This window comes from Physeter macrocephalus, chromosome 14, assembly GCF_002837175.3.
Source record: "Physeter macrocephalus isolate SW-GA chromosome 14, ASM283717v5, whole genome shotgun sequence".
In the NCBI taxonomy this organism is placed as follows: Eukaryota; Metazoa; Chordata; class Mammalia; order Artiodactyla; family Physeteridae; genus Physeter; species Physeter macrocephalus.
Genome location: NC_041227.1, coordinates 34838037 through 34855222, shown reverse-complemented (window position 1 = coordinate 34855222; position 17186 = coordinate 34838037). Strand labels below are relative to the sequence as shown.

At 41.7% G+C, this 17186-nt stretch overlaps 1 pseudogene; it reads right to left on the bottom strand.

The window, feature by feature from the left end:
* Positions 1–8773: 8773 nt before the first annotated feature.
* The window catches only part of LOC102975789 (thioredoxin-like protein 1), an 11742-nt pseudogene continuing 3329 nt past the window's right edge, over positions 8774–17186 (bottom strand).

The following is a 17186-nucleotide window of genomic DNA, read 5'->3' as shown; positions in this document are numbered from 1 at the left end:
ACTCACGCAGGAAAGGTGCTCAATAGTTATTCATTGAATGAATCAATGAATGAATGAATGATCTGCCAGTATCTAGGAGGCTGGTGAGAGAATAACAAAAAAGAGAAGACTAAATCTAAGAGATTTTTAAGCTCTGCTTGCTTGAATCAAGCAGGTGGGAAAAGCATGGAAGCAAATTCAGGAAACATGGCATCTGGAATTAACACCATAGCCACGTGGCACCTAACACGTACGTTGCTAGACCATTTCTGTTGTGAAGATTTTTAAACCCATTTCCACTGTCACAGTAGGCTTTTGAGTGAAATCTGCTGATCTGCCCTGTTTGGGGTACTGTGGAGAGGTACACAACAGGGAGTAGGAAAGGGTACCATTTACCCTGGCAAAGCTCGGTAGGAAGTAAGTCTTGGGCTGCCTGAGAAACAGTGAACCCTCAAGCAGTGATTTTTGAACTGATTCTTTTCAGTGACCTTCACCTCCTTCTTTCCTTACTTCTGACCACCCACCAACACTCACTCCAACACACAGACCAGTTTTTGACCTTGGCCTGGAAACCTGACCCTCATCCTTGCCTAGTTTTATCAGCTGGGAGGTTGTATCAGTGTCCTGGCCGTACAACTGGACCCTGACTGCGTAAAGAGGCCACAGCTGTTCATAGAGGGGGGTAGCCATCTCCCAACATTGGGGAAGGAGAACCATTGATAGCAGCAAGGTGAAAGCAAACTGGGCAGCCAGGAGAAACAGGGAGGCCGCAGGTCAAGGCAGCAGCAGGAGTTCTACTCTTCAGACTTAGGGAGATGACTAAGTATACACTGTGGTTTTATAGCCCACAAACTTTGTCACCTGCCCTAAGTAGCTCTCTGACCAGCCTGTGGTACCCCCTTGCCTTTGCCTGTTCCAGAACATCTGCCATTAGAGCCAACCTTTGGGTATGGAAATAAATCAGACAATAGCTTTGGAAGGCCACTGTTAACTGTACCTTTGACATCTGACATCTGTGGGGGTGGTGAGGGGGGAGCTGCAGGCTTCCTTGGAGTCTTCCTATGTCAGCACCTAGGCAGGCAGAGCCCTGGGTATTTTCCAGCCACCTCCAGCTGGATTTTGGGGGGCATAGGGACTAGATAAGTTTCACTGATTTGAACCCTGAGCTTTGCTGATCCGGAATCATCCTGGCTGATGGACTGCCACAGGGCTCAGGGTCAAGGGAGAGTATCCAGATGTTTCCAAGCCACGTGAGCAAGTCTGCAGCCTGGAGCTGCTTTCTGGAGGGGCAGAAAGAGACGGTGAAGCCCTAGGGTCCTCAGCCCCTGCAGGTGTAGCCAGGCATGCCCTGAGCTGTACCTGTCTCGCATTACTGCACCCAGCTTTCCAGCCAGCTCTGCAGTCTGGCTGGCTTTGTTTGCTGCAGTGCTGTGTCCCCTCTGGCACAGGTGGTGCGGATGCTCTGCAGGGCCCAGCAGAGGTGCACCAGGCAGCCTCCAGTGTCCCTGAGTAGCTGAGAGCACCGCAGTGAGGGCTCGGGCCAGCTCTGGGCTGGCTGCCAACAGCCTCTTGAGGACTGCGTCACAGCACAGATCTCTTGCTTGCAGGCAAGGGAGGAGTAAGGAAAGCTTGGGACTTGAAATGTCTCTGGCGCTGCTTCATCCCCCTTTCCACAACCCTCTGCTTTCCTCCACCCTGCCCCCACCCCCACCCCCGCCCTTATCATGCTGACACATTTGTGTCCTTCTGATGGCTTTTCATGTCAACCTCCAAACAAAATGACTCAGACCATGGTGCATCCCATCAGGACAGCGCTTTCTAGGGAGAAACAGGCTGGCTGACCTTATTGCGTGTTAGGCATGTCAATGGGTTTCAGCGTGAAGTAATGAAAATCAGCAGTTTCCATCTAGAGGCCTTTCCTGCATGGAACAAGCAGGGTTCCCTTGCTACTCAAGTTCACCTTTCTGTGTCTTGATTTCCCCATCTGTAAAATGAGAACAGTTACTCCTCCCTTCTCTGTTTTACCAGGTCTTGTGAGTATCATGGGGAATATTAGAAGGTTTCATAAACTTTAGCGTACAGGAAGTTACCTGGGGAGCTTGTTAAAATGCAGATCCTGATCCCATAAGTCTGGGGTGAGGCCTGAGATTCTGCATTTCTAACATACTCCTGGGCTAATGGATGCTGCTGGTCTGTGTACCACTCTGAGTAGTGAGGGGCTAGTAAATAAGAGGACAATTTGAACATCATGAAGCACCAGGAAACTGTAGCATTTTAATTATTCTATGTGTTTGTCCTTCTAAAAAGCACATTTGCATCTTTAAAAGAGTCTTCACATCTTTAATTCAGATGAATGCCATTATTTTTGGCATCTTAGAGAGCTACTAGAGAGAAAATGTAAAGCTAAGAGGGACTGATTATCATTTCTGTTGTCACTGAAGCCGCCTCTTCCTTTTTTCTCCCCTTTCCTCCTCTCAGAGCTGGGATTGAATATGGATTCAAATGCAATTTCTTACCTAAGCAACCGATTGTCAGCAGGTGAACAAGGGTGTTGGGTCATTCCCCAGGCCAGATGAGGGACAAAAGAGCGGTTGATTGAAAACCATTGTTTTCTCAAGAGAAAGAGTATATATGTGCATGAAAAGGCATGCAGAGTTGGCCCTCCATATCCAAGGGTTCCACATGCTCAGACTCCACCAAATGTGGATTGGTAAAACTCAGAAAAAAAATGAAAAATACAGAAAGTTCCAAAAAGCAGAACTTGAATTTGCTGTGCATGGGAAATGTTATTTACATAGCATTTACATTGTATTAGATATTATAAGTAATCTAAGGATGATTTAAAGTATATGAGAGGGAGGATGTGCATCGGTTATATGCAAACGCTGTGTGCCATTTTATATAAGGGACTTGAGCATCTGTGGATTTTGGTATCCAGAGTGTGTCCTGGAACCAATCCCCTGCAGATACTGAGGGAGGACTGCATAAGAATGTTTATAGCACCACTATTTATAAAGTCAAAGCTGGAAAGAACCCAAATGTCTAATAGTAATAGAATAGAATAAATAAGTTGGGCTGTATTCATACAATGGAATACTACAGAACAATAAAAAATGAATCAACTACTATAACATGTACCCTCATATATAGATCCTATAGGTGAAATTTGTTACCAAACTCAAATTTGGCTGCTCAAGAATCCAATACTGAAAGACAAGAGCTGGGCAAAGGGAAAGGTAGCTTTATTGAGGAAGCTGGCCAACCTGGGGAGAAGGTGGACTCATGTCCCAAAGAACCAACTCCCAACTCCCCAGGTTTTGCTTGGAGATTATATAGGGAAAAGAGGAAGGGGCTACATGCTAGGGAGGAGGTAATCTTCTATTTTCAGAGATGATTGTCTTGATTACATGGTTCCAAATAGCCATCAGGTCTCTCTTGTGGTTGGAACATTATCTGAGCCGTAAAGGTGGACTCATGTCCCAAAGAACCAACTCCCAACTCCCCAGGTTTTGCTTGGAGATTATATAGGGAAAGGGGGAAGGGGGCTACATGCTGGGGAGGGGGCAATATTCTATTTTCAGAAATAATTGTCTCAATCTTGCAACTCTAAGTAGCCATCAGGTCTTGCTTGCAGTTGGAACATTAGCTGAGCCATAAGTCTCTGGTCAGCTGGGAGGGCCCCTGCACGGTCCTGCTCAGTTTCAAAATGATGAGCAGACATAAGACATGCTGTATGATTCCATTTATATGAAGTTCAAAAACAAGCAAAACTAAGTAACAGGGTTACTTCTGTATGAGGTAGCAGTGTTGACAGGGAATGGACATAAGGGAGCTTCTGGGGGCTAGAAAATGCCTTCATATTGGTCTGAGCTGAACTCTTAAGATTTGTACAAATTACTGGATGCTTATTATATCATAATAAAGAAAATTTAAAGCTACAAAAAGAGAAAGGCTAGTTCTAATTTTACCCCCACATTTCACATTTCTGGGCCCTGCTCTCCTTCTCTCCTTTATGACACATCTTTTATTAAATGGAAGCCCCTATTGGCCATACTAGTCAACTTCCCTGATTTGCTTTCTGCTGGCTTCCCAGGTACCTCTGCTGGACCACGGAACAGAAGTAGAACCTGCCTTCTCATCACTTCCCCTGTGACTACACAGAAGGCTTCAGGCTGTGTTGTTTGCTGCTCACACGTTCTCTTCTGAGCTTGAAGCCTGCCCCTGCCTCCAGTGCTGTGTCCTCTGGTCACCAGAACCCTTGCTCTCTCCAGGGCTCTGAGCTGCAAACCTGCCTCCCCAAGTCCAAAATCAGGCATGCAGAGCTGATTGTACTTTGAAGTTTAATGCTTCTCTCCCACATTTGGGTTTATCCAAGAAGGATCTGAAAATTGTGGGGCATCTGTTGTGAAAGTATCTGTTGCCACAATAATGTTGCCTAACAAGCCACTCCAAAACTCAGCATCTTCAAACAACAATCACTATTAGTTCTCCAGGTTATGGTTCAGCTGGGCGGTCCTTCTGCTCCGGGCTCTGCTGACCTCTGCTGCGCTTGCTTGTGAGTCGGTGGTCAGCTGGAGGATGACTGCTCAAGAATGGCCTCACCCGCATGCTTGTTCGTCAGCTGGCTGCTGGCTGGGGGGATGGTACGGATGAGTCACATGTCCCTCATCCTCCAGCAGACTAGTCTGGATATTGTCACATGGTGATAGCTAAGGGTCTGAGAGAGAAGGGTGCTCAAGGGCACTGGAGGTGAGGCTTGGAGCTGGAAAACATCCTTTCTGCTCTATTTTACCCATCAAAACAAATCACAGACCAGCTCAGGTTCCAGGGGTGGGAAACACAATCTGCATTTAGCTTAGAGAAACTGCAAAATCACATTGCAATAAGTGTGCAAGGGGTGGAAAATCAGGGCCATTTTTTGTTTTTTTGTGTGTTCAATCTACTACATGTGGCTGGGGTATGAAAACAGAGGCATTGGGAATCGGGTCTTTTCCCTTCTGCAAAGCATCTGTGGGGTAGCAGCTGCTCTCCACAGACTCTGACCCCACAAAACCAGTCAAACCTGTTCTCCAGCCTTCTTTTATGCATTATTCCTTTGGGGCTCAGCAGACTTTTAATCCTGCTGGTCAGATAAATGTGTGGAAACCTGAGTGAGCACTTAAAAAGGAAATGTTTTAGGTCAAGTTTCCCAGAAGAGGCCGGAATGGGGATTTTCATCAAGTGATTTGTTGTGGAAAGAATCTCAGGAAAGGGGAGAGGACTAAGGTGTGGGTGTGTTCTCCCACTCTGAGACAAGGAAGCTGGGCTTATTTGCCCCCATATCTGTCAGTCATTGGCTATGGCTGCCCCTGGGTGAGGGGAGACACACATCTCCATTGCTGTGGCTTCCATCAGCCTCAGGCAATTTTCTAGAAGATGTAGTCATGAGCTCTTAATGGCAACACTCAGAGCAGCTGGGGAATGGGAATGTGGTCCAGGAAAAGGGGTTCTGGGCTGGACCCCAAGAGCATTTGCTAACAGAGGCACTATTTAGAAACTGAATTCTGAACTCAAAGAAGATCTAGGGAAAATTTAGCAGAGACCTGATAACTGTGTCCCAATTTTGATGAGTTGTAATGACACATAGAGGAACCCATTCTGTAGGCAGATCTAGGATCCATAATTGGACTCTCAGTAGAGGCAGATTTGGGCTTAACAGAAGGGGAGAACATTGCATAATTTGAGAATTCTGAAAATGAAAAGGAAGGCCCTGGGAGTGGTGAATTTTTGAAAAAGAGATTCGGCAACATTTGGTGGGAAGATAGTATAGGATATTAGTTAGGTTCTCAAAGAAAGAAAGCGAGGGATGATGACTAAAATCCCACATCCTTGAGTTCTTGATGTTCTGGCCAGAGATTCAAGAGGGAAGAGTATAAAGGGGACATTCATTCGGGGCAAATACACTTCTTCTATTAATACAGAGCTTTGGCCTCAATCCCTTGTTTATCACCCCCAGCTCTGCCTGGCTGGGCCACATGCCAGTTGAGAGTTAGATTGAAGGGAACTTCATGCAGTCAGAGTGAGCCCTGGTGAACATGCAACATCAGCTAAAAAGGAGAATAGAAAGGTGGACGCTTAAAGAAATGTCAGGATAGACCCCAAGAAGAACGGTCACCCAAAACAACATTGCCCAGCCCTGCCTTTGAGTCTTACTGGAGGTAGACCCTCACGTATTTGGGTGTTCAGCTTGGCACAGAGACCAGTGGAATTTTCTCATGCCTCTAGTCTGGCTGCACAATAAAATCACTTGGAGACCTTTTAAAAACCTTATTGTCCAGCTTCTCTCCAGACCAATAAAATCAGAATTTCTGGGGGTGGGAGACATATCAGTAATTTTTAGTTAGAGCAGTAATCCTCAGGCTTTAGCATGCATCAGAGTTATCTGGTGGGCTTGTTGAAATATAGATTTCTGAGTCCCAACCTCAGAGATTCTGATTCAGTAAATCTGGGAAAGGCCTAAAAAATTTGCCTTTTTAACAAGTACCCAAGTGATGCCAATGCTGCTGGTCTGGAAACCACATTTTAAGAACCCACCGATAGAGACAGACAGAAAGAAGGAGGAAAACCTGTCTGTGATGGCTTCAATGTAAGGCTGCCTCAAGTGAGGGCTTGATGTGGGTGATTCTTCCATGTCCTTTCTTGAATTCCCTAGCTCTGTGGCTGTTCACACTGGCCCCAAAACCTGGATATTATTTGTATTCAGCTGTGGGGTGCCAGACAGTCAGACTCTCAGAATGGTTGGGTAAACATTTTCAAGATATCCTAGGTATTCAACAGTGGGTAGAAACCAACCCATGTTGGGTCAAATAGGTGTTTGAAATCTTATCTTCCCCTGAAGATACCAGGGTATTTCTTGGAAATCAACTCACATTTGTATTGAGTTTCAGGCCCCAAGGACTTCCTTTTGCTGCATCTGCTTGCTAAGAGCTCCCCGCCCCATCCCCCCAAAGCTTACTTGAGGGAAAAACTTTTCTCCAATATCAACAAGTTTGGAAAATACTTAGGTGACATTGTCACATATGCCTCTTTTGAAGACTCTCTCTCACCGTCTACTAATAATTGCTAACTTCCCAAAGAAGCCAGGAGAGATTAATTTTCTGTATAAGCTGATTTATGGCTGGCCACCTCTGAGAAGATAGCCTGAGTCACTCTCCTTGACTCACGCTCACTGAAGAATATTCAGTGATAAAAATCTTCTCTTTAAACACAGAAAATTTATGGGCAAACTTCAAGTTCCTCCATCTAAATTCGCAATTAATCTAGAGACTAGATAGGAAAAGCAAATAAAGGCCATTTACAGGGCAGCAAAAGAGGATGCCCCAAATATGGGTTTTCTGGCCCTTTTCCGAGGTTGTGACCATGAAGCCTTTGCTGGTCACGTTCCCTTGTTTCCCCAAATAGGGCTGAGGCTGACTCTGATCCAATTATAAGGCCTAAGTAGTTTAAAATTTAAGATATTTTTGAGAATCCATAGAACAGGAGGATAACTATAATATTACTACTACTACTATCATTTATTGAGCATAAGTCACTGTTTGAATGACTGAACCCTGAATTCTTAGAAGTCATTTAGTCCTCCTGATGCCCTTGGGTGATGAATTCAATTACTCCTCAATTTTTCAGGTGGGTGATCTGGGCAAATAGAGGGAGCTGACTTGAACTCAATCACAGCTGTTAAAGTGGTGAAGCCAGGATTAGAGGCCCAGTAGGCTGACTTCATGGCTCTTGACCTCATGATGTACTGAACAAAACAAAACAAATCAAAAACAACCTGACACAGGGATGGACTAGTCTCAGGGAAAGTTTTTTTGTTTTGTTTTGTTTTTTGTTTGTTTGTTTTACTGTCAGGCCTGTGGAGAAAGTCAGGGTGGCGTATTTATGAAAGAAGGAAGTTTTGTGGGGGTCAAAAGAATTTAGGTGTCTTCAGCTTTGAAACCGGAGCAGGAGTGGTAAAGAGCTCATTAACAATTACAAGTGACCCTTGAACAACATGGATTTTAACTGTGTGGGTCCACTTAAACTTGGATTTTTTTCACTGAATAGTACTACAGTATTACAAGATCTAAGGTTGGGAATTCTCTGGCGATCCAGTGGTTAGGACTCTGCAATTTCACTGCCGAGGGCTCAGATCAATCCCTGGTCATGGAATTAAGATCCTGCAAGTCGTGTGGCCAAAAAAAAAAAAAAAGATCCGAGGTTGGTTGAATTCACAGATACAGAACTGCGGATACAGAAGAAATGTGCATATAGAGGGCTGACTGTAAGTTATACTTGGATTTTCAACTGCACAGAGGGTCAGTGCCCCTAACCTTGCTTGTACAAGGGTCAACTCTATAACATGTCCAATTATTTGTTATAATTTTTTTTTACCATCTGAACAAAGGCAATGATTTATTGGTAATGGCAATGAATGAAATACTGAAAGTCTTATACACACTACTATATATAAAGTAGATAATGAATAAGGACCTACTGTATAGCACAGGGAACTCTACTCAATACTTTGTAATGGCCTATATGGGAAAAGAATCTAAAAAAGAGTGTATATATGTATACGTATAACTGATTCACTGTGCTGTATACCTGAAATTAACTCAACATTGTAAATCAACTATATATTTTTTAAATTAAATTAAAAAAAAAAGAAGGTCTCTGGCGAGAATCAAGCAATTATCCAAGAGCTGTAGATCTGATTGCAATATGGTTTTCCAGTGTCTTTTGTACCTTAGTGGCTTTCTCCTTTTTTGAAAACTACTCATTTGAAATCATTCATGTTTGCTGCCTGGACTGGAGTCCCAATAAAAGTAAAATATGAAATTCTATTTGTTTCTTCTTCACCTTGATTGGACTGAACAAATATAGTTATGCTGTTAACATTCTGAAACTTAACATATGAAGTTGGACAATACCATCTTCTTTAATATAATCCTCTGATAGTTCCAGAGCTGGAACTGGTTCACTTCTTTCTGCCTCTTCAAAATCCATAGATAGGGGTAGATTGATAGAAATTTTTGCGTATTTTGGACCCTGACCATTATCTGGACCTTGAAATTTCATTGAATAAAGCTTAACAGGCTGATTGAAGACCCCAGTAATAAGCAGCTGTCCATCCCAATCAGATTCCAAGAAGGTCATGTCTTTTGATAAACAGTTGTCAAATCCATGCTCCTCACTTTCATTAAGACATTCACAGCCAGCTTTGTTAATAAAAAAGCATAAAATCCATATAGCCTTTTGGAATATCTGTGTCCTCATTGCTTCCAGGGCTGTTTTCTAAGTGCTGCTTGATTTTTTCCTCTAGTCCCACAGCATCTGCTCCTTGATACTGATCAACTCTCACTTTGTTTCAAAAAAACAAAAATGTAGGTATTGCTGATATATTGTTGGTGGCAGCTGTTCCCTGACACTGATGTACACCTACTTCCAAGAAAACTGCTTGTGGATACTTATTACTCATAGAGCTGAATGCTGGGGCAATCCTGAAACACGATCCACACCCTCGCATGGTGAATTTGACCATGGTGAGTCTGGAAATCCAGGTCACTCCCGACCCATTTCACACCCACCACTCTCAGAGAGCCTGGCAGGGTGGCCACAACACCACTGGCTTCAAAACTGAAGGAGAAGAAGGCCCTGGAGAGGAAGCGGGGAGGCTCAGGAAGACCTAGGCTTGGACAAAGGAGGTGGCGACCCTAGCGTCTTCTCCAGGGGCCCCCAGTGCCGAGTCAGGCCAGAGAGCAGAGCAGCAGAGGGGCCGGGATGGGAGGGGGAGAGGAAAGATGAGGGAAGAGAAGGCGTATAATTTTATATGATGTAATCATAGATGCATTTATACAATATATAATGTAAGATACAACTAACAACACATTATACATATGAGATATATAATACACACTATATTGATTATAATGTGTTATACATTTAAAATTATATATAGTTTTTAATATATATTTTATAACATTATTTATATATATACATATATAGTGTGTATATATATGTATATATAAATATATATATTAATTTTTGGAATAGTTTTTGGGATAGTTTTGTTAGGCTGTTATTCACCTACCACAAAATTCAGTAAAGCCCACAAATCCAAAAAGGTAGTAAATAAAATGGGGCTGATAGAAAACTCTCCTTCTCGGGGTGTCTGCAGATGGCCCATCTGATCAGGAATTTGATTACATGGGTTGATCAACATATGTAACAGAGGACAGGATATTGAAATGTTTTCTTTCCCAGCTTCTAACCTACAGGCTAGGTGAGAATGATCATTTTTACTTTTCAAAAGATAAAATTTTAGTTATCAATATTTCTCAATGCCAACTATAATAATTGCATCCAATCTGTTTATTAAATCATTTCAAATTCAGGGCAATATCTCTTTTAATTTTGTGGTTTTAATGTTTTTCTTAAAAGCAAAATAAGACAGGATCTAAAAATTCCTGGGCTTGTTTTCTTTGACCACATCTGACCACATCCAAGTCTGGTTTCTAAGTTCCTAATGGTTTCAATCAGGTTCTCATTCTCCTTAACTTGTCGTTGAGCTGTTGAAGAGGGTTATAATTTCCTCCATATTTATTTGAAATTGAATGGTCAATTAAGATATACACTAACTAACCCCTAAACTGACTGGACTTCTAAGAGATTTTTCAAAATGTATTTAAGGGAATAGTAAAATAAATTATGCTTGAATGATTAAAAGCCCTACAATTCTTTAAAAAGCCCATTTTAATTTAGGCTGAAACCCATGCAATGTGAAAAGTGCTACAAAGAACAGAGTGGGGGCAGTGAGGGTGCTTGTGTTCTTCATCCAAAGGAAGGTAGAAATAGTAAAAGCAGAGAGGTGAAGATTAGCGGAGACAAAGAAAGGGATGGTGGCTTCTGATCTGGCACCCTCGCAACTCCTTAGAATTAAATGGATGTGAGGCCCATGAGGGAAGCTTGGCCCCGGCCTCTGGGAAACCAGTCTCACAAAGTGCCCTGTACCCAAGAGTAACAGACAATGAGGTGTCTGTCAGAGCCACCTTCTCTCCAAGGACTATGCACATCTGAACAAGGAGCATACAGGGTCCAAACACCATGGGGGGAGCCCCTCAAATTCTATGCTGCACACAACTTCCTGGACCCTTCTTGGAACTGGGGGGTGGGAGGGAAGACTCTTCATACTCACTGAGACTGAATCTTCCTCAACCCAAGTGAAAAGAGGACTGAGAGTCAGCTACAATTTAATTTTTTAAATTGAAGAATAAAGTATTGTGCCATATTTTTAAGCATGAGAATTTTTGGCAGCTGGAACAAGCTGACAACTTACGTTAAAAATTTTCTCTTTGATCTCTGCATTTTCTCACCTCTGGGAAAGATGTCAGACCCAAGCCGACATGGGTAAGGCAGGTACTTTGTTGCTGGAATAAGTACAGATGATGGAGGCAAATCCACAGTGATGGAAACTCTCCCACTTATATTTAACATGGGGCTTCTGGGTTGCGTGCTTTAAGAATGGAGGCACTGTGAAAAGACAAAGGGCCCAGAACCCAGGGGTTGTTCAAAAATCACTTTACCTTGTCAGAGACAGCACCAGGGTACAGCTAAGAGAATGAGCTGGGTTCAATCCGAGCTTCACCACTACTGCTGTGTGATCTGAGGAATGTTACTTATCTTCTCTGTGTTTCAATTCCGTTATTTGTATATGGGCATAATCATGGCGTATCTTATAATATTATTGAGATGATTAAATGAGCTAATATATCCATAGAATTTAGAACATTGTCTTGCCCAGGATTAGGGCTCAGTGAATGTTAGTATCATCATCATTATCTTTATCATCATTATTATTACATGGGATTATGTCAGGTGACCAGGGTACTAATTTGACTTTATTCCTTTCCTTTTGCAAAACAAAAAGGACTAAATCAAATTGACTAATATCAGATATTTCTAAACACATTTTTAGCAGCAGAAATAATTTTTCCCAGACATAAACTTCTAAAGAAGCTAAGCATATATGTATTCATTGATATTCTTTTAATTCTAGTTGCTTAGGTCAACAAGCAAAATAAATTTATGGGCTCAAATTACAAAATAACCCAGGAAGGTCCAGCTTCAAGCATAGCTGGATACAGAGGTACAAACAAAGATATAAAGATCAGTTTGTCTGCCTCCTCTCTCCTCTGCTTTCCCTCTTTCTACTCCATTCCCAGGATCCTTGCCTCCTCATCACAGGATGACTGCTGGAAGCTCTCAGAGCAACATCCTTTTAATGTCCAATCTAGTGAAGAAGAGTGAACATCTTTCCCCCAGAATTCCCTGTGAAGGTCCTGACATTCACTTTGATTGGCTGGCCTGGACCTCATGTCCAAGCCTACAGCAATCATATTGGCCAGAGGAATGTGTTGCACTGATTGATCACTGGAGTCACATGTCCCACCCCTGAGGCTGGAAAGAAGCCCTGACCCTGAGAACAGAGAAAAGAAAAAGGTTGTTCTCACTAGGCTTGCTCTGCACCCTACCTCCTTTACAGTCCCTTCTCAAAACCCCAAGTGCTCCTAGTTTGAAATTCCCTGTACGTGGAGATCTCTAGCATTTTGCACGTTTGCTAGGATGGAAATCCTATCGAAGCAATTACTACGGTCAGGGGCCAGAGTAATGCCCTTGGGGAGGTTCCATTGATTCTCTAACAAATCATAGCATGCAGACAGCTACCAGCTCCAACGTCCTGTGTGGCATTGCTTTGTCTCTGTGTGCCCACATCAGTGCCACCTACCACAGCCTTGTATCTAGTGGGGGCAGGAGAATCATCTGGGTTGAGTTCTACGTCACATTATGAGTGATGCCTCCTCTTCTAGTTATTTACTGCAATGTAACCAACAACCTCAAAACATAGGGTCTTAAGACAGTAATAATTTATTAGTGTCTCTCATGGTTCTGGGGTCAGCCAGGCTCCTCTGGGCACATCCGGCTCCCAGCTCTTGGTGGTTACAGTCAGAAAGCAACTAGAGCTAGAGTCATCTTGAAGTTTTCTACATTCACATGCATGGCATTCCGTGACCTGGGAAGATGGAATGGCTGGGGCTGGAACAGCTGGGGCTCATTGGCCATCTCTCTTCTCTCTCAGTGGTCTCTCCACCTGGTACCTTCAGCAGACTCAGGGTTACTTCTGTTGCACTCCTTAGGTTGAGACAATGACAAAGCCCACCCGATTTCAACGGGTGAGATCACAGACCCTACCCCTTAGTGGGAGAGTGTCAAAGGATGCATAGCTCTCTTAAACCATCATATCTCCTGGGGATGGCAGGGGGTCAACATAAAATCATGTTTTAGAGGTTATCCTTGGTCATGCTTTTCTAATTCAGTCCTGCCCTTGGCAGAAATGAGGTGGGATTATCAGGACATACCAAGAAAAATTGCTTCTTAAACAACTGTGTTGCAGAAAAGAGGCTTAGACACCACATGTAAATGCAGCGGTCTCCATCTGGGCATGTTGACATACTTTGGATAGTTGGGATCCCTTCTAACTCTTGCAGAAATACTGCAATCTTCACCGTAGTGCAGTTTGAGCTTTTGCAATGGAATACAGCTAGAACCAAGAACAACATTCTCTTTTCCACTTACTTATTAAAAGCAGTGAACCACTCTGAAGAGACAGTGAATACAATTTGATGTTATTATGCAGAGTTTGACCATTGGGGGAAAAAGATAATGTTATCTTTAAGGTAAGCTCTGGTTTTAATTGCAAATTTTAGAATGGGGCTTCACATCCAGGATAAGAAGGAAAATACACAAACTGCTGACTGAATCATTGCTCAACACTCTGCTCTCTGTGTCCTCCTCGTCCTTGGAGTGATTACCAAGCATGTAAGCAAAATCAGAAGTCAGGGAAAAAGCAAGAAAGGAATGCATATACATGAGCCTCCAGAGGAAACCATTTCAGACTGGATTATGGAATCCTGATTCTCAGATAATTGCAAGAGTGTTTACGAAAAGATTGCACAGGTGAAAGTGTGAAGCTATTGTCAAAACATGCAAATGTTTTGTCTTCCTTTTAATTTCCGACACCAAGTCAATCCTAACCCCTTTTATTGCAACTTAAATGTCTCGAAAATAATGGAAGAACAAAACTTCTCATTATAGAATTGACCTCTTACTGGGAGCTAAGCTCTACTGAATAAAGAGGTCTAGATAAAATTATTAAACCAAAGCAAAGATGATCTCCAGCCTTCCGCTCCTTAATGTGTTAACATTCGGATCTGCAAAATCCATTCTCTTCCTAATGACTTTAGCAGTGCTAACTCCGGGATGCTATGGCCAACTCCTTTCTTCTCAAGGGCCAAGACTCTGTCCAGTTAACTGGCAAATGTTTATAAATCTGATCATTCAATAGGCATTCAATTGGCATTTACTGAGCACCAACCACATGCCAGAGGCTGTTCTAAGTACTTGTTTTACAGAAATGAATAAGCCAGTCATAATTTTGATGTATGAAACTTACAGTTTGGTACCATGTCTTTCTAAAAGAGCAGCCGTGGGAGGGGGGAGTTCTATACATTAATCATATCTACTGTAAAGCCAAGAGGGAGATGAAAAGAGAGTTTTCTAAGCTTTGTAGTTGAATGATGCTCCTCTTCTTTCCCCAGTCCTACACATATTTTCTAGGAAAAGTATGGAGAACACCAGATGTAGCTGGTATAATAGCAAATGTTTTCTGTAAGGCTGAGCTATTAGTTAAATTTCTCCAAGATAGAAAATCACAAATATTGGTTCAAAGTACATGCATGTCATTCCCTATCAATGCAAAATTTTGTTTTGGGGAACAGAGCTGGATTTATTAACTTGTGTCTAATGCTGAAGGGAAAAGACCATGATGCTGTTGCTGGTGAAAAAAAATCAACAGGCAGGTAGAATATGGAACCCATTCAATCAACAAATACTTATTAAGTTCCCAGAGGTCCTAGGGTTATCACGGCAAACAAGACAGAGTGACTCCTGTCGTGAATTTTGTGTTCTGGTTGGGGAGACTGATAGCAATGGGTGCAGAAAAACCCATAAATTCTATAATGATAGTGAAGATGATCCAGGACCTCAGAAAAAGAATGGAGGCAAAGATCAAGAAGATGTAAAAAATGTTTAAAAAAGACCAAGAAGAATTAAAGAAAAAAGAAACAGAGATGAACAATATGATAACTGAAATGAAAACTACACTAGAAGGAATCAATAGTGGGACAACATTAAATGCAACAACATTTGCATTATAGGGGTCCCAGAAGGAGAAGAGAGAGAGAAAGGACCCAAGAAAATATTTGAAGAGATTATAGTCAAAAACTTTCCTAACATGGGAAAGGAAATAGCCACCCAAGTCCAGGAAGTGCAGAGAGTCCATAAAGGATAAACGCAAGGAGAAACATGCCAAGACACATAGTAAACAAATTGGCAAAAATTAAAGACAAAGAAAAATTATTGAAAGCAGCAAGGGGAAAATGACAAATAACATAAAAGGAAACTCCCATAAGGTTAACATCTGATTTCTCAGCAGAAACTCTACAAGCCAGAAGGGAGTGTCATGACATACTTAAAGTAATGAAAGGGAAGAAACTACAACCAAGATTACTCTACCTGGCAAGGATATCATTCAGATTTGATGGAGGAATCAAAAGCTTTACAGACAAGCAAAAGCTAAGAGAATTCAGTACCACCAAACCAGCTCTACAACAAATGCTAAAGAAACTTCTCTAAGTGGGAAACACAAAAGAAGAAAAGGACCTACAAAAACGAAACCAAAACAATTAAGAAAATTTTCATAGGAACATACATATCAATAATTACCTTAAACGTAAATGGATTAAATGCTTCCACCAAAAGACACAGGCTTGCTGAATGGATACAAAAACAAGACCTATATATATGCTGTCTACAAGAGACCCACTTCAGACCTAGGGACACATACAGACTGAAAGTGAGGGGATGGAAAAAGATATTCCATGCAAATGGAAATCAAAAGAAAGCTGGAGTAGCAATACTCATACCAGATAAAATAGACTTTAAAATATAGAATGTTACAAGAGACAAGGAAGAACACTACATAATGATCAAGGGATCAATCCAAAAAGAAGATATAACAATTATAAATGTATATGCACCCAACATAGGATCACCCCAAAACATAAGGCAACTGCTAACAGCTATAAAAGAGAAAATTGACAGTAACACAATAAAGGTGGGGAACGTTAACATCTCACTTACACCAATGGAAACATACACCAAACAGAAAATTAATAAGGAAGCACAAGCTTTAAATGACACAATAGATCAGTTGATTTAATTGATATTTATAGGACATTCCATCCAAAAACAGCAGATTACACTTTCTTCTGAAGTGCACATGGAACATTCTACAGGATAAATCACATCTTGGGTCACAAATCAAGCCTCAGTAAATTGAAGAAAATTGAAATCATATCAAACATCTTTTTGGACCAGAACGGTATGAGATTAGAAATGAATACAAGGGGAAAAAAGAGGAAAGAAAAAAACACATGGAGGCGAAACAATACGTTACTAAATAACCAAGAGTTCACTGAAGACATCAAAGAGGAAATCAAAAAATACCTAGAGACAAATGACAATGAAAACATGACGATCCAAAACCTATGGGATGCAGCAAAAGCAGTTCTAAGAGGGAAGTTTATAGCTATACAAGCCTACCTCATAAACAAGAAAAATCTCAAATAAACAATCTAACCTTGCACCTAAGGGAACTAGAGAAAGAAGAACAAACAAAACCCAAAGTTAGCAGAAGGAAAGAAATCATAAAGATCAGAGCAGAAATGAATGAAATACAAACAAAGAAAACAATAGCAAAGATCAATAAAACTAAAAGGGGGTTCTTTGAGAAAATCAACAACATTGATAAACCATTAGCCAGACTCATCAACAAAAAGAGGGAGAGGACTCAAATCAATAAAATTAGAAATGAAAAAGGAGAAGTTACAACAGACACCACAGAAGTACAAAGCATCCTAAGAGCCCACTAAAAGCAACTCTATGACAATAAAATGGACAACCGGGAGGAAAAGGACAAATTCTTAGAAAGGTATAAGCTTCCAAGACTGAACCAGGAAGAAATAGAAAATATGAACAGACCAATCACAAGTAATGAAATTGAAACTGTGATT